The sequence below is a fragment of the Zea mays genome, chromosome 4 (genome assembly GCF_902167145.1).
Source record: "Zea mays cultivar B73 chromosome 4, Zm-B73-REFERENCE-NAM-5.0, whole genome shotgun sequence".
In the NCBI taxonomy this organism is placed as follows: Eukaryota; Viridiplantae; Streptophyta; class Magnoliopsida; order Poales; family Poaceae; genus Zea; species Zea mays.
In genome coordinates this window covers 147621066-147641920 of record NC_050099.1, presented here as the reverse complement: position 1 = coordinate 147641920, position 20855 = coordinate 147621066, and the positions used below count along the sequence as shown (strand labels likewise).

Below are 20855 nucleotides of genomic sequence, written 5' to 3'. Positions count from 1 at the left end.
CTGCTCCGACTGCTGTGCCGCCCGTCAGGGTGAGGCTGACAGCCGCCAAGACCGGCCTCAGGCGCCAAAGGAAGCTCTGCCTCACCCAACCCCAGGGCTCAGACTCAACCTCGACCTCGGACGATGGACTCCGCCTCGCCCGACCCTAGGGCTCGGACTCAGCCTCGACCTCGGAGGATGGTCACCGCCTCGCCCGACCCCAGGGCTTGGACTCAACCTCGGCCTCGGACGACGAACTCCACCTCGCCCGACCCTAGGGCTCGGACTCAGCCTCGACCTCGGAAGATGGTCTCCGCCTCGCCCAACCCCAGGGCTCGGACTCAGCCTCGACCTCGGAAGACGGTCTCCGCCTCGCCCGACCCCAGGGCTCGGACTCAGCCTCGACCTCGGAAGACGGACTCCGCCTCGCCCGACCCTAGGGCTCGGACTCAGCCTCGACCTCGGAAGACGGTCTCTGCCTCGCCCGACCCCAAGGCTCGGACTCAGCCTCGACCTCGGAAGACGGACTCCGCCTCGCCCGACCCCAGGGCTCGGACTCAGCCTCGACTCCAGAAGATGGTCTCCGCCTCGCCCGACCCCATGGCTATGACTCAGCCTCGACTCCGGAAGATGGTCTCCGCCTCGCCCGACCCCAGGGCTCGGACTCAGCCTCGACCTCGGAGGAGTCACCGCCTCGCCCAACCTCGGGCTCAGACCGACCACGTCACAGGGGGGCCATCATTACCCTACCCCTAGCTAGCTCAGGCTACGGGGAACAAGACCGGCGTCCCATCTAGCTCGCCCCGGTAAAACAGGTAATGATGGCACCCCGCGTGCTCCATGACGATGGCAGCTCTCAGCCCCTTACGGAAGCAAGGAGACGTCAGCAAGGATCCGACAGCCCCGACAGCTGTACTTCCACAGGGCCCAAGCGCTCTTCCGGCGGCCATGACATCACCTGAACAGGGCAGCAACACCTCTCCGACAACCACGACGGCATGTACATAGGGCTTTGGCTCCCCTTTGCTAGACACGTTAGCACATTGCTACACCCCCCATTGTACACCTGGGCCCTCTCCTTACATATATAAAAGGAAGGTCCAGGGCTCTCGTACGAGGAGGTGGCCGCGCGGGAGAACGGGCTGACGCACAGGCTCACGCTCTCTCTCTCTCTCTCCCCCACGCGAACGCTTGTAACCCCCTACTGCAAGCGCATCCGCCCTGGGCGCAGGACAACACGAGGCCGCGGTTATCCCTTACTGTTTCCCCCCTTGTGTTCCGTCTCGCGCCGACCCATCTAGGTTGGGACACGTAGCGACAATTTACTCGTCGGTCCAGGGACCCCCGGGGTCGAAACGCCGACAAAATTATATTCATCAACAATTGTTTGTACCAGATACTGCATCACATAAATTCACAGATCATATGAAACCCAAAGTGAACTACCTTATAAATAAAATTTATATTACTAATGTCTAAAAAAATTTAACTTAAAATTCTACACGACAAATCGAGGTAGTCAACAAAAAGAAAAGAACTAAAGGCCCAACATAGAGCTTTACAAGTGCAGAACTCTACAAGAATCACAGCAAAGAAGAACAGAACAAAGGAAGAGAAGAAAATCAGGTGGTGAAGCAGAACAAAATGAATACAAAGGGACCATTTTCCTCCCACAATACAGATTGCTGTTTGATGCTTGAACCCCACGTCACTTTCGCATCATAGGAAATAGTCAGGTGTCCTACGAGTAATTACATATAGCTCTCCCCTTCTTAGGGATGGTTCAAACTGCAGAATCACATCACCAGAACCCATAAGATGCCATGCCACAGTAGTGGGACCTGTTATGTGATAAATGTAACAGGAAATTAGTTCTAAATTGAATACAGGAAGAACTATTGGTATCTAATAAATGTAACAACATAAACACAAAAAGACAAGTATAAAAGTAAAAATTGAAATACATGTTTATTCTACCTACACGTAATATTGTAAGGAAAAAGAGAAGTTGAACAATACACAACAGTATAAAAAACTGAACCTTTCTTTTTCTACAAACCATTATTGTATCTAATGGTATAATGATCAACATCAACTCCTAGAGGGGTGAAGCCTGCCCTTGTCAAAAGGTTTCTTGCATCGTGGACCTTGAAAAGTGCAATACAAGGCCACAGTTAAACCAAATAGATCATAACATGACAAGATAAATTAGTTATATGAATGTAAGATTCAATCAGACTGTCGTAAAAGTGTGCACAATCTATTTTGTAAGAAAAACTCAAGCAGTAACTTTACCATGAAGTGGTATAATAAATATATAAAGTGAGTACATAAAAATATCCTTTTAGCAAAATTCAGAACACAAAGTAGCCATACTTGCCCTAAAGGGGACACTCGAGGATCGATGCCCCCTTCACGTTCCATTTGAACAACTGTGCATGCAATTCTAAGCTCCCTGATAAAATAAATAGAGACAGGACAAGTCAGATAAAGAAATAAAAATGACAAAAATGAAAAAGTATTGTATATAATTGTTGCCAGAAAATCATGTTGCAACGCCAAGAATTGTTGCCAGAAAAGGCCATCAGGTTGCCAGAAATATATCTGTATCATTGCTCTAGGTAGATCATGTCCAATCAAAGTCCAAGACATCTTATTATCAAATCATGTGAGCTTCAGAATCCATGAACAACATTAATGAGTAAATGTTGCAAGAACTGTATGTGTGTTTATGATTATTGTGTTCTAAATTTTGCTAATGGTTTGACTAACTGGATTGTTATGGTGATCCTGAATTTCTTGGTATGGCTAATGCATTTATCTATTTCAGTAACTTGAACTCAACATCTTTGTCATACCTATTGTTTCCTCTTAGCTATTGTGATTTGATCGAGGTTAATTTCTAATACAGATCGAAGCTGGCATTGAAGAACTCCATTCCATTAAAAACAATTGTGTTTTTCTGTTAAGGACTTAATTCCATTAAATAAATAACAAAACAACAAATATAAGAGTTGCGAGGATCCAAACATATATACAAATCTAAAAGAGAACATATTCTAAGATCCAAGCATGTATAGAAAGAGAGAGGAGTCAATCAAAAAGAGAATTAGTAGTGCTACAAAAAGTAGGGTTTTCTTTACCTTGGATCTGTCAATTCCTAACTAAAAGAGATTGATCCCATAGGTATTTTCTGACATATGAAATATCAGTATGTCATATAATTAGTTTGTTACGTATGATGGGAAGAGGTCCAGCTCAAGTAGCTGCAACAGCAGCAACAACAGATGGTCTTACATGGTCGTTACCAACTGCACGAACAGATATGGTTCCTGAATGACCATCTCCAATAACTATCAATTCATCTTCAGTTCATGGGATAGACAATACATCAATCACTAATCAAATGATGAAGTTAATGTCAAATGATAAGTATAAAAATATTAACTCAATGGGAACCTGATTCAAACTTGCTTACCGGCACTGAAAATGGTTTCCAAATTTAGTGCAGTCTTAGACAGTTAGTGATATAGTGGAGATGAAATAGAAATGTTAGCTTCCGTATCAATCATAGGACTGCACAGGGATGAAGATAAGTACCATGCATTTGATTTATAAATAACAAAAAATTGTTGTTTCGACATGTGATCAAATGATGAAGTTAAAAGCAAAGGATAAGTATAAAATTATTAACTCAATGGGAACCTGATTCAAAATTGCTTAAAGCTACTAAAAATAGCCATCATATTAGTATAAACCAATTAGCAATTCGTAAAATTAAGATTTCTGGGACTTTACCAAAAGTCCAACGGAGAGGGCCTAAAAAAGTGAGTCGTAGGATTTCCAAAAAAAGTCCAGTAAAAAAGAAAGTGTACTACGATGGAATAGAAGAGCCCCTACACTGTTACATGTACATAGCACAGTGACAAAAAATAATGGATGCACGGACAATGTCATTCGATAGTTTTAATGGGCTTATTATACTATAGAGAAAATGAATACTACATGTAGGCCAATATTATAAAAAATAAGCACAACAGAAGTTGCTCAGACCAAACACATACTACCAATATTTTTGTTAGCATGTGAACCAACGATCATGGTATAAACAGGTAGCATGCAAGGCAGAATGGTACTGACCTTTTAGCAAAGATTTTGGAGAACAACTACACTTTTGGCTGAAAGCCTTGCTTCATTTGGCACTTCAAACTATGAAACATAAACTCTATCAGTGATGTTCTTTATCAGTGATGTTCTTCAAATAGAAAAGTGAATACCTCAAAGAAATAATAGAAACCATAACAAGCACCTGATATTTTGATTTTGTGAATTCCTTAATGCTAAACCAAATTCCACCAGAGTTTAGATGGGAATAAGCTGATATGTTTCCCTTCAAGCAGCAACATTGTTCAGTTTATGGCCTTTAGTAGACTTTTGAGTTTGTCTATTTTCATGACCCTAAAAATCAAAATAAAAAGTAAAACTGCAATATCAAAAAATCAACAATAGTGTTTGTGGCAGAGTGCAGATATCAAAAACAAAATATTACCATGCCTATGAATGCATGCCCCCTCAGAGTTTTTGACTGCATGTCACTTAGAGTAATTACAGAGTTTTTTTAATATGAATGAGCCAATTCATAGATGGCAAATGCTTTTTTTGAGCCAGCTTCTTATCCAATTCCCAGAGAAGACATGTACTCAAGATCAGTTACATCAAAGTCACGAAGACGATATCAGTAGACCAGTGCCCTAGCAAGATTGTTTAGAATTATCACGGGAATAGCTATTATGATAATACCACCAGTGCCCTAACAAGATATTTGTGAGTCCAGACAACTAATTAATAGCTAAAAGTGGTATAGACATACAGCTTTCCACCCAGAATGATTGTTTTAACAGCTTTTGATCAATTAAAAGAACTGTGATAAGCTATCTAGTCCCAAATTGCGCCAATTTCTAAAGTAATACAACATAGGAAATGAATTAGCAACCCCATATGGTTGGCAACATGTAAATGGTAAATATTATTTTGATTGAGATAGAAAAGGCTTAGATTAAAAAACATTCAGGCATGGAAAACTTATGTGTGTCACGGACAACCATATAAATGAATAGTGAAGATAATTACAGTTAAAACTATAAATGCTTTCAGACATTTCGGTATCAAATTTGAATATAGTGTACAATAACCCACCAGTGACATGAATGGATTAGCAGAATTAATGAATGGAATCTGGTTTCCAGGTTGGCTACCTTGATGAAAGCAAAGTGAACAAATCATCAGGCAAAAATATAGAACCCCAATACATTTTGTAACCATGAATACTGAAACATAACAGAACTAAGAAGTTTGCTAGTTGAACATATAGAAAACACCTGAAGTACTGCCATTGGAATCTGAATGCAAAAATCCACTGCTTTGCATTCTAGATGAAAGGGATGCTTCTGGCACTTCAATGTTCTCTAACAAACCATCTGCCACCGGGAGACGAATGAAATGGTGAATACATTGTTGTTGGGGACTTGTTCTCAAATGCTAAGAGTTAAGAACAAGGCAACACAAAAAATGTTAAATGTTAAAGTCCTTCGTCCTTCGGAGCATTATTTCACTTGGGATATAATGATCTTCGGACGAAGGGTATGAAGGACTTACTTTCATAAACATTACATATCATAATGAAGAAGGAATTACATGGAATATAAAAGATAACATAAACAGTTATGTATTATTACCAACTTATTTCTATTTTATTACTATGGAAAAAATGGAAATAATATCGGGTTACAAGTATACCTTTGACTTGAAAGAAGGTAAAAGTACAAACGTGACGCAAAAACAAATGCCAAGTCAGCGTGAACAGTACGGGAGTACTGTTCACCTATTTATAGGCACGGGTCGCAGCCCATGTAAAATTACATCCAGGCCCTTTGCTTTTGATAATGACTCTATAGTAATCTATCGGGGTCTAGATAGTCTTTTCCTCTTCAAGTCGGTTTCCTCTTTCCTGCCATCATGCCGAAGCTTCCTTGCGCACAGCTTCGGCTCTGTTCCATCCTTCATTCTCTTTGTGTTTCTTCATACAACAATTTTGACTTGTCCGAAGGGTTCATGTCCGAAGGTACCTGCTCATGTATTATACTCCAGAAACATTGTCAAATCACGTTTTTGAGGACCTTCGGAAGCCGAAGGCCCCCAACAGTAGCCCCTCGCAATATTAATTTGTTAGGATAATAAATTCAGATTGCGATATGGACGAAGGCCCTAAGTCGAAGGTCCGAAAAAACACCTTCCTCTTGCTAGAATAGCAACAGTCAATGTCAAGTGGGGCCCTCCTGTTCTCAATGCACCAGATGTATAAATAAGAGCACACCGCAATGTCATTTGGTACGCTTTCTTTGCCATCTGCTCTTGCTTACTCAGTTTTTAGCTTCTGCGCAACAAGACTTGCTTAATTTGTAAGTTTTTAAAGCTTCGACTTTAAAAGCGGTTTTTAGCATTTCCGAAGATGTCTGAAGATAAGAAAGTTGTTGCTGAAACAAAGCTGAGCCTTCTTGAGGAGAAGAATCTTGGATTTCTTGAATCAATATCAAAGACAAATACATTAAAGATTACAAGGGAAATTTTGGAAGGTTTATCTGAAGATACTGGTGATAGTGACAATTATGATGCCGAAAGTGGGGGGGGGGGGGGGAAGACTCGGAAGATCGACCCTGGCGGCCAAGCCATGCAGTTTTTGGAAAATCAACCATTAAACAAAGCCATCTTACCAATATGAGAGGTAGATATTTTCGGGATTTGTCTATTGTGAGGGCTGACGAAGGAGAGAAAACTTGTCCTACTCCCGAGGAAAATGAAGTCGTGATCTTCCGAAGCTTCTTCAAAGCTGGGCTTCAGTTTCCTCTAAGCAGTTTCGTGGTTGAAGTTTTGAAGGTATTTGAAACTTGCCTTCATCAAATTACTCCCAAAACCATCATAAGGATGGGAATCTTCGTATGGGCCGTGAAGAGCCAAGGTTTGGAGCCAAATGCAAAAAGTTTTTGCAATATTCATGAGCTATTATATGAGACGAAACCCTAGGGTAAAGAGCAATATCATAACAATTTTGGCTGCTATAGCTTTGGTGCTCGATCTGGGTCAAGCTGTCCCGTGCCAACCTTTCGAAAGAAATGGCCCAGAGACTGGATGAAGGAATGGTTCTATGTGAAAAACGATTTGAGGGCATGAGAAGATATTAAAGATATCATCATGCGCCCTATCTGGCAGCGTTTCGGACTCCGCAAACCGAAGGTGGAAATGGATGAAGCAGCCGAAGAATGCCAGAGGGCCTTCAGCATAGTCTGCTCTTTCATCGGGACTAGGGACTTAGTTCAAGAGCACGTGGCCTACAAGATATGGCCATTGGTAGCTAACTGGGAAATGCCGAAGGAAACCATCAACAACCCACACGAAGGTGGCCTGGTTCGACTAAAATATACCTTCAGGTTCGTGGACCAATTTATCGAGCCAGACGACGATTGGTTGAAATGCGTTGAAGCTACAAGTGATGAAGTGCTCGGACCGTACTCAAAGGCAGAAGATATTGCGCTATCAGCGGCCTTCGGAGGCCGGAAAAAGAAGAGGCTGAACAGAGTTTTCGATGCTATCGGATTCGTCTATCCTGACTACCGTTACCCAATACGGGGTCAAAAAAGAAAAGGTACAGCTTCTATGAAGGAAGTTGCTTCGGCCGTTCCTAGTGAGCCAACACCGAAGAGAAAAAAGATGAAAATTCTTACGCACGGCCACGCTATATTGAGCCGGCCACAGTGCCCGAGTTTGTCGGTGAGGCTTCTTCGGCTACTGAAGCCAAAAAACCTATACCTGCGCAGAAAGCTGAAGAGCCGTCTACAACACCGAAGGCTGAAAGAACTGAAGAGTCGAAAGCTGAAGGGACAAAAATATCAGAAATTTTAAGCCCTTTGGCAGAGGTTGGAGTGCCACAAGCTCAGAAGGGTCCGGCTGTGACCCCCAAAAGGAAAAGGATGGTTAATGTTTTGGATGTACTGGAGACAATAAAGTCTTCAAGCTCTACGCCGAAAAAAGTTGCCGAAGCTCAAAAAACACAAATTGAAACAACAGCCTCTGGAGGCGAAACTACAAAGCACCAGGCTGGAATCAAAACTGGACCTTCAGAGTCTGCCAAAGAAAAATCATTGGAAACCAAAGGAGAAAGTAGAAAGGAAACTTTAAAGCAAATTCTGACTAAAAAACTCTTTCTTCAACTCCCGAAGCACCTTCCAAATTGCCTGATTATATTGTGCGACATGCTTCGGGCAAAATACTATCTGAAGAAGAAAAACGAGAAGCTCATCATTGTGCCCAGAAATTAAAATATCCGAAAGGGGCGTTGATATTCAATGGCAGTGGAGAATAAGACTTCTTGTACTGTCTCCCAAACAGCAAGGAGATCTCTGTCTGCCGGGATATGGCACGAAGCTTCGGCTTCCCAACTCTAGAAGATGGGCTTTCAGTTTTGTCAAAAGATGAATTGGCCGACAACTTAGCATATAACAGCTTAAAGGTGAGAAAATACACTTTCTGCGTGATTAGAAATTCGTGTGTTGATTTATTAATATCACACTCCTTTTGCAGGGCCTTATTCTCAGCAATGCCCTAAGAGCGCAAAAAAGTACCGAAGATGAAGGGTGCACCATGGCTTTAAACAACCTTCGTTCCGAAGTAATTGAGCTAAGGAACGAAGGTCTTGAGAAAGATAAAATATTAAATTCATTGGTGAATAAAATAAAAGAATACGAGGCTGCTTCTAAAGCCCAAGCTGAGGCCCAGAAGCGCGAAATTGAGGATCTTCGGAAACAGCTTGCTGAAGTAAAAGAAAAATCGCAGTTGCAGAAGCTAAACGAGAAATTAGTGAACAATGGACAAATCATTTAGAGAAAAACGTTGAAGAGCTTCATGCATCCAAGGAAAGGTGTTAGGAAAAGTCTATAGAGTGTGTTAAGAAAATAAAAACTAGCTTCGCCAATGTTGGCGCACTCTCTAACGAAGACAACTTCGTAAGAGGTGATCCTGAAGGTCCGATTGATTGGATCAGCAACGAAGCTGAAGCTTTTGAGGAAGTTTTGAGTGGTCACGGGGATATCTGCGCTTTCTTAGGTGCCCGAGGAATCGTGGCTATTTTGGAGAAATCAGGCTACGACCATGTGAAAACTTTGGCTCAAGCCGAAGCTTCTTTAAGTATTGAAGATACAAAAGACCCTTCGGCCGAAGCCAGCTTGGTGGGCGGAAAATTCTTTACTGACATCTGGGAGAATGGCGGCCGAAAGATGGCGCACGAGATAATAAAAAAGACTTAAAAAGATTCTCATGATGCAAAAGAAACGATGAAGGCAGCTGAAAAAACTGCAGAACTAGAAAAGAGGATAGGTATTGCTTAATAACTTCTAACTTTATGTTTTATTTTTGCGACTTCGAACTTATTTACGTTTTCTATCGCAGCTGAGCTATCTCCTTCCCCAGAGCCCTTCGAGCCAACGACCGACCCAGAAACAAAGAGAGAGGAATAAATCGCTAAAATGGCCGAAGCTATTTTAGATGAAGTTGTTTCTCGACTGTTGAACGAAGCTGCAGAAGCAGTTTTGAAAGAAGAGTAGCTGTTATTGTAAAAACATTTGGAATGTAATATTTGCTGAACAAAGTGTGTAATATTTTTATAATTTTGAATGTAATATATAAATTGCTTGTAACTTAATTCTTTACGATGCATGAAACTTTACATACATACCATTTTTGAGCCTTCAGCGAAAAAAAACACCTTCCCTTCTTTTCATGCTTCGTGAAGAATATCCATATTTCATAAAAACATCTATCTGTCGTAAAATCAGTAAGCAATAGATCTTTTCATTGTAGAGTTTGACGAAGATATGCTTCTTCAATAATTATCTTGTGCCTTGGCACTGCTTCTTCGAGACAATCTCCGAAGATCAACATTGAACCCCCCTCTTGCATTATTGATGCAATATGATGTATGATGTTATGCTATGCAAATGATGTGATGATGTGATGTTATGCAAAATGATATTTGTGCCGAAGATCAGCGCTGACTTTTCGCTGCAAGCCTCCCTTAGGAGCTTCTTCGCCTTCTATTTTGGCGGTATCAGCGTTTATTTTTCGCTGTAAGCCTCCCTTAGGAGCTTCTTCGCCTTCTACTTCGGCGGTATCAGCGTTTATTTTTCGCTGTAAGCTCTGCATTCCCTTTGGAACGACTTTTGAGCAGAAAACTTACGCTGCGCTCCCTTAGGAACGACTTTTTGTTGCTTTGAGAAACTTACACTGCGTTCCTTCGAACGACTTTTTGTTATTTTAGAGGTTCTCCTTGTAACCATAAGTTCTTATGCTTCGGCAACTCCGTTATTCTGTGGAGAAGGTATATTTTTACTATGGCAAAAACGAAGTTATTACAAGAAATTGAAAACGACAAAAAACACTTAGGCTTTCAATAATTGTTCCTTATTAAAAAGAAAATGATACTGAATGCAAAAACTGTTGCCGAGGTAGGATATCTGTTAGTAGATATGCTTCGATTCTGGCACAGTACTATTGACTGTGCGAGCTTCGGACTCCTCTCTGAAGTCTCGTTGGTGGTGAGTGTGCTGACTCCCTTCTAGCTGCTGGCCTCGTTGCATTGGTGGTGGAGGTGGAGGCTGTTGCCAAGGTGCCTGAGGTTGGCTTGCCGAAGCAACAGAAGCTGCAGGGTGGTTACCCACATACTCTGGAATATACGGTTAGTGGTACGAAGTAGTACGCATAACTTGCTTCGGCTGACTCTATTGGGTGCAACTTCTGCTATCTCTTTCTGTTTCTCGATGGTGACATGGCACATCCTGGTAGTGTGGCCCTTGTCCTCACCACAGAATAGACAATAAATCTTTCTGGGCTGGTCCCCAAACCTTCCTCCGAAGCCCCTGGCGCCTCTGCCCCTTGGAGCTGGGGGCCGAGGATAGCTCTGTTGCTGCCCCGAAGCTTGGGAGGAGTATTGGGGCCTCTGCTACTAACTTCCCCTATCGTCATTCTGAGTGGAATGAATTGATCTGACATGCCTAGGATGGATTCTCCCTCCAAAGCCCCTAGCCATTTCGGAGAACCTGTAAGCTTCCTCCCTTCTCTGTCGAAAGTCATTGTCAGCGCGGATGTACTCATCCATCTTCTGAAGCAGTTTCTCCAGGGTCTAAGGGGGCTTCCTGGCGAAGTATTGGGCTGAAGGTCCTGGCCGAAGCCCCTTAATCATGACCTCAATGATAATTTCATTGGGCACTGTTGGCGCCTGTGCCCTCAGGCGCAAGAACCTTCGGACATACGCTTGGAGGTATTCTTCTTGATCTTGCGTGCATTGGAACAAAGCTTGAGCGGTAACTGGCTTCGTCTGAAACCCTTGAAAACTGGTGATCAGCATGTCCTTCAGCTTTTGCCATGATGTGATTGTTCCTGGCCGAAGAGAGGAGTACCAGGTTTGTGCAACATTTTTGATTGCCATGACGAAAGATTTCGCCATGATCGCTGTGTTGCCGCCATAGGAAGATATTGTTGCTTCGTAACTCATCAGAAACTGCTTCGGATCTGAGTGTCCGTCATACATGGGGAGCTGGGGTGGCTTGTAAGACAGAGGCCAAGGTGTAGCCTGCAGTTCTACTGACAGAGGAGAAGCATCATCAAAAGCAAAGTTTCCATGATGGAAATCCTCATACCAGTCATCCTCGTTAAAGAAGCCCTCTTGATGAAGCTCTCTGTGCTAAGGCCTTCAGTTTTGCTCGTCTTGAGCAAGATGACGAACTTCTTCAGAGGCTTCGTCTATCTGCCTTTGTAGATCAGCTAGCCGAGCCATCTTTTCCTTCTTCCTTTGTACTTGCTGATGGAGCATCTCCATATTCCTGATCTCTTGGTCCAAGTCATCCTCCTGGGGCGTTAGACTGGTGGCTTTCCTCTTCTGGCTTTGGGCCTCTCGAAGAGAAAGGGTCTCCTGGTTCGGGTCCAGCGGCTGCAGAGCTGCATCCCCTGTTGCTGAAGCTTTCTTTGGCGGCATGACGAAGGTCGATGCTTGCCGAAGGTGTTCGAAACTCAAAAAGTGGAAGTGAGTTCACCGGAGGTGGGCGCCAATGTTGGGGACTTGTTCTCAAATGCTAAGAGTTAAGAACAAGGCAACACAGAAAATGTTAAATGTTAAAGTCCTTCGTCCTTCGGAGCATTATTTCACTTGGGATATAATGATCTTCGGACGAAGGGTATGAAGGACTTACCTTCATAAACATTACATATCATAATGAAGAAGGAATTACATGGAATATAAAAGATAACATAAACAGTTATGTATTATTACCAACTTATTTCTATTTTATTACTATGGAAAAAATGGAAATAATATCAGGTTACAAGTATACCTTTGACTTGAAAGAAGGTAAAAGTACGCAAAAACAAATGCCAAGTCAGCGTGAACAGTACGGGAGTACTGTTCACCTATTTATAGGCACGGGTCGCAGCCCATGTAAAATTACATCCAGGCCCTTTGCTTTTGATAATGACTCTATAGTAATCTATCGGGGTCTAGATAGTCTTTTCCTCTTCAAGTCGGTTTCCTCTTTTCTGCCATCATGCCGAAGCTTCCTTGCGCACAGCTTTGGCTCTGTTCCATCCTTCGTTCTCTTTGTGTTTCTTCATACAACAATTTTGACTTGTCCAAAGGGTTCATGTCCGAAGGTACCTGCTCATGTATTATACTCCAGAAACATTGTCAAATCACGTTTTTGAGGACCTTCAGAAGTCGAAGGCCCCCCAACAATTGTGCTTTTGATTTTGTCCCAACATGACCTGCGATATGATTCCAGTTATCATTCAACTTTTCTATGCCCTCCAACAACAGCAAAGTTTCCTGATCTATCCATCTGTGAGAATCTAGGATCCAATAGCTTCGAACAAGACGATAATAGTAATGACTGACATGTATGCCACATAAAGCATTGAATCTTTTTAATATTAAAACAAGGATGTCGCCCCATAGGTAAATGCCCGTACGTTGTGACGGTACACAATTATAAGATAGAATAGATTTTATTAGCAGTACAGTGGTTGAGTGACACGAGAGGGTCCAATAAGCTAATGTGGTAGACCCTCCCCACAAAAAGTATTCATAATAAATAATTTTAATATCAAAGTGAATATATTGTCTATATACCAAACATTAAACTGATAAGAATAAATATTACAATTTATTTTAGTCAAAAGACCGATAAATATATAAGTTAAAAAGGAATTGTACCCCTTTATTATACATCGCTCGATTGTTCGTCATTATTCAGCTAGTGGAATGGTACTATCGCTGTAGAGATGTTTCAGCTAGTGGAATGGTACTCCTCCTGAGAACAAAATTCACGCAAAAGAAAAAATTTAGAGGTTTCAACTAACATCCTGATATACAAGAATCTGATACAAATAAACTTGCCTGGTACATGCTACATTTTGTTTCACAATCTTCATGAGAACCTAAAGTTGTGGCATGTACAGGCTCATGTTTAGGCACGTGGACAATACATCGTCTGAAAGGCCTGTGTTTACAGTACCAATCTGCTCTCCCAAAGAAAGCAACTCCTTCAAAGCAGAGTGTCACAAATCATATAACTAATTGGAGATACATAGCATGACAAACAAAAACTGCTTACCGACTGAAGACAGAAACTGCTTACTGATCTGTCCAGTTATCATTTCAGCACATATTTTTATTTTGTATTTGGTATCCATCAACCAAATATCCATAGAATTTTTCAAATATCTCTTGAAGGAGAATAATGGCAAGTATGCATGTCACCTTAATTTGTTTGACATACCTTAACCATGACCTATACAATGGGATAATATATATTATTCAGGTTTTAACATAGATTCACATTTTATGTTGTCAGAACAAAGCAGAATGAAACAAATGGGAGTATTTCTCTATTCAATGAGAGCATAAAATCTAGAAAAAGGGACATTATCATGACAAATATATTAGGTTTGGTGTGAAAAAGCGACTCTGATGTCTCCAAGAACATGGGGGTATGCGTAGCTTCAAAAAAATTACCATATCTATGGTTCTCTTCTTCAGTTCACCTGCGTTCTGACGTTGTCATACAACATAGTGGTATGTGACGTATTTGCCGCCGTCTCACTGGCCTGATGATCTTCATGCCCTGACCTCGTCTGAGGCCATAGTACCTAGCAATAGGATCCGTAATCTATATTATTGGAAGCTGTTTGGTCCGATGCATTTAGAAAAAGGGAAGGGTTACAAACTTCAAGGGATGTATTTTGCTAAAAATGACCAAAGATGGTTAAAAGTCAAAAACTCACTACTTAAAGAGGTTGGGGCTGTAGAAAGCTCAAACTTTACGTTTTGTCTGATGCCCCACTGGCTGAGGAGTGGTAATGAATATGCAAGTGTGAGTAAGTGGCAATACCTGAGTTTCCTTTAACGTGTACCGCTCCAATAGCGTCTTCTTCTCCTCATTTGTGAGCACATGATGCTCAGAAACAAGAACATGCTCCTTGATGTTTATAAACATCTCGACCTCCTGTTTATCAGTTCAGCTATCAGAAACGACAATGACATAGAATATCATTGGTCAATGCACAATTGCATGCGGGCCAAACATTGGAGTAGCTTCTTGCTGTCCAGACTAACCTAGAAAACTTTCAGATGGATCTTTGGCTCTAGTTCTACGAGGAACGACTTTGCTAATGGAGCTAGGTTCTACTGAAGAACTAACACGACTCTGGTTCCGTGGATCTGCTTGATAACAGAATGTTCAAGTTTTGGATCTGCTTTGTTTTTTGCTGGATCTGGAGAGAATGCTCAAGTCGATGGTTCACCTCAATCAGGCGTGTGAGTTGTGGCCCAAGGCCTGACTATTACCTGCCTCTTCAAGATCCAGCTCGTCGCGGATGGCAGCCGTGACCGACGACGTCCTTACCCTGCTGGCGGGAGCCTGAGGGCACGGGACCTGGGCACCCGGGCATCGCGCGAGGTGGGGCAGGGCTAGCGGGGGCTGTGGATGCCTTCGTTAGCCCCGCGTCGTCCCCTCTATCGAGGAGCGCCACGCCGTGGGACTTGGCGAGAACCCCTCCTCCACGCTGTCCCAGGCCATTGCGGCGTTGTGGGAGCTCCGCGTACTCGCCCTCCCATCCCACACGCTCTCAGGGGCCGCGATCTGGGTGCTGCGTTGCCTCCGCGTGCTCGACCTCTATTGGGAAAATCTGGGCCAGGGAGGGCGAGCGGCGCACCGACGCGAGAATGGCGGGGGGGACGCAGGGCGGAGCATGTGGGCCACGCACGGACAAGGCACGCGAGGCCTCCTGGAGCAGCGCGAACGCGAGCCTTCCTGGAATGGCACTGACGCGATGATGGCGTGCGGTGAGGGCACATGGCGGACGGGCGCGGAGGTATGCGAGCGTCACCTGCTCTTGCGGGATCTGCAACGCCTCCGCTAGGGCCTTTAGGAAGATGAGCTTGGGGATGGGGTGGTGGGGGCCAGCGGCGTCGCTGCAGCCGGAGAAGAAGGCCAACTCGTGCTGGTGTCTCACCGGGGGCAGGGGCGGCTGGGTGGGTGGGGGCATCGCAGGGCGATACGACCATGCGGCAGCCATACGAAATCTGGGCGGCGATCTCGGGCGGGATTGTCTAGGGTGCGCGTCGATCTCGGGCAGGATTGTTAGGATTCTCGGGGTTGCCTACGGGAGTGGTCGGGGGAGAGGCGGAGAGGCAGAACGGTGGTGCACGGTGTGGACGCTTACACACCGTGCTTATAGAGTAGTAGGGATTTTGAATCAAATTTATATGTTTTGTGAATGTTGAGATTCGAACTCGTAATCTCTCTCGCGCATACCCTCCTATACCACTACACTACTACACCAATTATGTTTATATTACGTTTTCATTCCCCATGTACTATAACAAACCGAAAGTAATTTGATTATTTAAGGCACTAAATGAGTTCATTTAAAAATGTGACCAACTATAAAGTTGCATAACTTTTTGAGATCTACAAGTTTATTTTAATAGTTTCTACATCCGAGGCCGTTTACAAAATTTGAATTTTAAATTTGAAAACTTCACACGAATTTTTCAATGATAAGATGATTTCAAATCAAAAAGTTATCAATTACAAAGTTTCATTACATTTCAAGACCTACAACTTTTATTTTGGTGGTTTTTCCATCCGAGGTAGTTTAAAAAATTCAAATTTCAAAATTCAAACATAGTTTTGCATGACAAGATGATTTCAAACCAAAACATTGTCAACTACAAAGTTTCATAACTCTTCAATACCTACAACTTTCATGTTGGTAGTTTTTCTTTCGAGGTCGTTTTTAAAATTCAAATTTTAAATTTTTAAAATTCAGACGTAGTTTTCGTTGACAATATGACTTCAAATGAAAAGGTTGTCAACTACAAACTTCTATAACTTCTCAAGATCTACAAAGTTTATTTTAGTTGTTTGGTCATTTGTTCATCTCACATGATGGTTCTAACAATATGCACAAATTCTATACATCTCTCTCGTAATTTCATAAACTACGAGAGAGATATAGGTTTTATGAACAAATTTATTTTTATTTTGTCATATGAACAATATACAAATTGTACATCATGATGAGTTATATAAATTTGTAGTTGAAAACTTTTTCATTTGAATTAATTTACTGCTTGAAATGTGATTTTTAAATTGTCTTTATCTAGTGTTGGAAAAAAGCACTCGGCAAAGAGCTCTTTACCGAGTGTTGTATTTTTGACACTCGGCAAAGAAACTCTTTGCCGAGTGTCAAAAATAAAACACTCGGCAAAGAGTTTTTTCGCCGAGTGTTTTTTTTACCGAGGGTTTTTTTGCGTGGCACTCGGCAAAGAGCTTATTTGCCGAGTGCCAAAAAAAAACACTCGGCAAAGAGCCAAATTCCGGTAGTGCCTCCATCCAGCCGAGATGGCAAGGTAAGAGTAGGTCTGAGGATTTCAGTATTACACATTGAGGCATTGAGCTGACAGCAATCAGCTGGTCGAGTATGGTACTGTACAGAGGAAGACATGAAGCAATTTTTGGTGGTGTAATTAATTTTAGGATTTTTAGGACTTAATTCCCTCCTGTAATTCTATATTTTATTGGCTACATTTTACACTTTTTTTTCCTGAGATATAGATATAAATTTTACATCTTTTTTCTATACACGGTGTTATAATTATACGACAGTAGAAAGCCATAAACTATTCCTAGCTATATCTAATGTGTTACCGTAAACAGTTTGGCTCGCGAGCTAAATCGATTCAGCTGGGGAGCACGTTCGGCTTGTTTCCAGCCCGACATTATTCGCCACGGAGACGATGAACATGACATGGAGAAACGAGCTGAATAAAAACAAAGCTCGATCTTTAATTTTTAAAATCTGTACGGATCACTGCACGTGGGCTAGGCATACATCATCATCGTCCCAGTATGGCTCCGTGCAGCAGCAACCATGAAGACGGCCCAGCAGAATAGCAGTTCCTGCCATTGGTGCATGTGCATGCACGCAGAGAGTCTCGTGAATCGTGATAGACTCCTAGTGGCAGACGACGACACTACTGTGTTCGACCTCTTCTCCACTCCGGCCAGCCTCGTAATCTCAGATCGTCAGGATTGTGAGATCGTGAGCTCGAGACTCTTGTCGGATCAGAGACTTAGAGCTCAGCTCAGAGCTATAGCATAGCCAGCGCGGCAGGAGAGGCAGGAGGGCCAAAGATCTGCTGCATGCATGCCGATAAAGAGGGTCTGTGTCGACGTCCGTACGCCATCATATTTTTAAGCAGGCTTTTCCCGCTACCAGTTCCCAGTTCCAAGAAGCTTGATCGACCCCCGACAGATTGTAAGCACTTAAGTACCTACTCTACACAGGAGTATGTATGTGTAACCTGCGAACTGCGATTGGCTCGGTCTTTGTAAAATGTAGTACACGCGAGAATAATCCCAGATTCCAACCTAAGCCTCACGTGCAGGCATGCATGGCATTGCGTGCTTCGGTCGAAGGCATGGCATGATTGGATTCCGGCCATAGCACAGCTGCGTGCATATGATCACGGTAAATAACACATATTAAATATAGTAACAAATGCCTTATTCGGTATGTGAATGTGACTGTACAAGACTTCAATACTAGCATGTCCTAATCTCTATTATCTCTATAAGACGTTAGTGTAGACGTACACAATCTGTGGTGCACGGTTTTACCCCCGACGGCTCCCTCCGCGCCATCCTCGCCTGCAAGCCCTCGTGATTCCAGCGCCGTCGTCGCGATGCCCGCGCACGCGCACCCCCTCGGCCCCTCCCCTCGGCGCCCCTCGCTTCCACCCGCCCTGACGCCCCTCGCCCCGTCTTCCCCCAGCCGCAGCCTTCACCTCGACAGAGGACGCATGGCCGCTGCGCCCGCCCTGCTCGCGGTGACCCCCCTCCCTCCCCCGATAGTCGTCGTCGTTCCATTTTCCCCAACCCTCCATGCCCTTCTCCAAGAAACAGAGCGACGAGATCAACCCAGCAGCAGGATCGATCGTTCAGAGATGATGATGGATTCCGCGGAGCATCAGAAGGTGTGTGCCCCTTCTCTCGTCCTCGTCAACAACGCTTATCCGCGATGCCCCCCTGCCACCCATCAACGCGCGCCTCTGATGCCGCCCCGATCGCCCGAGATCTACCGCGACAGCCGCCCCTCCGGCCTCTGATCCAACACGGGGGAAGGGCGGCCCGCATACCGCGGCGTGCGAGTACCGCGCTGTGCGCCAGAGGACGTGGGGCAAGTGGGTGGCCGAGATCCGAGAGCCCAACAAGCGCACCCTGCCACCCGCCTCTGGCTCGGCTCCTTCGCCACTGCCGAGGAGGCTGCGCTCGCCTACGACGAGGACGCGCGCAGGCTCTACGGCCCCGACGCCTTCCTCAACCTGCCGCACCTCCGCGCCTCCGATGTCTCCTCCTCTGCCACGCACCAGAGGCTTAGGTGGCTCGCTGCCTCCGCCAGGGGCGCCGCCGCCGTCCCGGCCTACGGCCTGCTCAACCTCAACGCGCAGCACAACGTATACAATCTTTTGGCACATGTTCCTTTGATGGATTTTCAAAAGGAATCAACATTTGATATGTGGAGTACTGTTGGTAAGTATTTTATTATTTGTTTGACACTTTAAAACTTTCCTCTTATTTATAATGCAGTAGTAATTTCATGTGTTTCTGTGAGCCTACAAAATAATTCCCATTTAAATGATTTATGCTTTAATTCGTGCTATTATGAACCCACATATGTGTATGCATTTTGTTCTGATTAGTGTTCTTACTCTTGACTTCTGGTTTTGTACTTCTGATGAAGGTCTGTCTTCTAAAGGAGAAAATGACTCTTCCATGGTACTTCATTATTTTACATCTTAAGCTCAAATGTTCTGGGTATTAACTGATGGAATTATTTAGGAAACTAAAATTGAAACTAAAATTGAAGTTCACCAAAGCATGGCTGTCTTTTCTCATGTTACCACTACCACTTGATGTGTACAAGGAGGTAAAGATGTTCTTGCCCTGAAAAAGGTAACTATGGTAACTGTTGTATCTGAATTATAAACCCTTGCAGCAATGTTTTTCTTATCCTATGCGCAGTTTAGCGCATTGTGGTATGGTAACAATATAAGAACTTAGGAAGATGAAAATATTCATTGTCTGTTTCCTCATCTACATCACGAACACTCACTTTATTTTGTAGTAGTTAGGTGCTTCATTGTTGGCTATGGTTTCCTGTCTTGATTTTTTGAGGTATCTTGCAGGTCCTTGCTTCAATTCATCAAAATGTCATTCCTTCAATGTCAAACCCTTCCATCTTATGGTAGGTTGTACGATTTCTGTATTATTTGCACATCATTTCATATTTCACTGACATATATCTTGTCGTATGTATACTTTTATTTATTTATTCTGCAGTGATTTCTTGACTAGATCATATGGTATTGGTTGTGTTATTAGTGTGATGGCCTTAAGTGGTCTTTTCATTCTTATGACACAACACAGTCTGGAGTATCGAAAATTCTATGAAAAGCTTTATGCACTACTCACTCTTGTTGTTTTCATGGCAAAACACCGATCAGTATTTTTGCAAGTAAGTAGAAAAAGTATTTTTGCAAGTAAGTGTGGATATAATTATTTGTTATTGAATCACAAACTAGACAACAGTTGTGATTTTTGATCTAAATGGAGTTAACGATGATGTTAGCTGTTACGCCTTGCCAGAAACAAGCTGACATCTATGAGAGAACTTTTAAAAGCTGACCTTTGTATGCTTCTGGGAATATGATTGATTGGTTTAGTTGATTCCTGGAATGTAACTACCTACAGGATAAGCAGTTGAAGTCTCATCCTCCAAAGAACGTTGAATCGGAAATCTTGTCTGAGCATATCAAGAAAGAGAAGGGAGGCAGCAAAGGCTGGAAAATGACCATACTATCTGAAGAAAGGAACATGGGGTGGAATGGAGGAAGATGATAAACGGCGGCGGTGGCCAGAAGAGGTGCAACCCAAATATCATTCGCTTTCAACACCACATTGAGTCCGACCCCAAGTTCTTCGACAAGTCGTGGCGTAAGCTCCATGACACCATTCGCGAGATCTACAACCACAACTGCACCGGCCTCTCCTTCGAGGAGCTCTACAGGTTAACATTGCATGCTTGCCCCTGGTCCCTTGGCTTTTTTTGTTGCCGCCCCGTTCCATCAGATTCTGTTCAAGGCACTTAGGTCGCGCTATATGATCGTAGATGATTCAGATAGATAGCGGTCGTGAATGGATTGATTGTTGTGC

The 20855-nt window shown here is 43.3% G+C and overlaps 1 long non-coding RNA gene across 1 annotated transcript; it reads left to right on the top strand.

The window, feature by feature from the left end:
- The first annotated feature begins 18422 nt into the window (after positions 1 to 18422).
- Positions 18423 to 20156, top strand: LOC103655577 (uncharacterized). The gene is made up of 4 exons (XR_004857830.1): positions 18423 to 19172; positions 19384 to 19569; positions 19829 to 19887; positions 19983 to 20156. It is a non-coding gene; the product is annotated as an uncharacterized lncRNA (long non-coding RNA).
- The last annotated feature ends 699 nt before the right edge of the window (positions 20157 to 20855 follow it).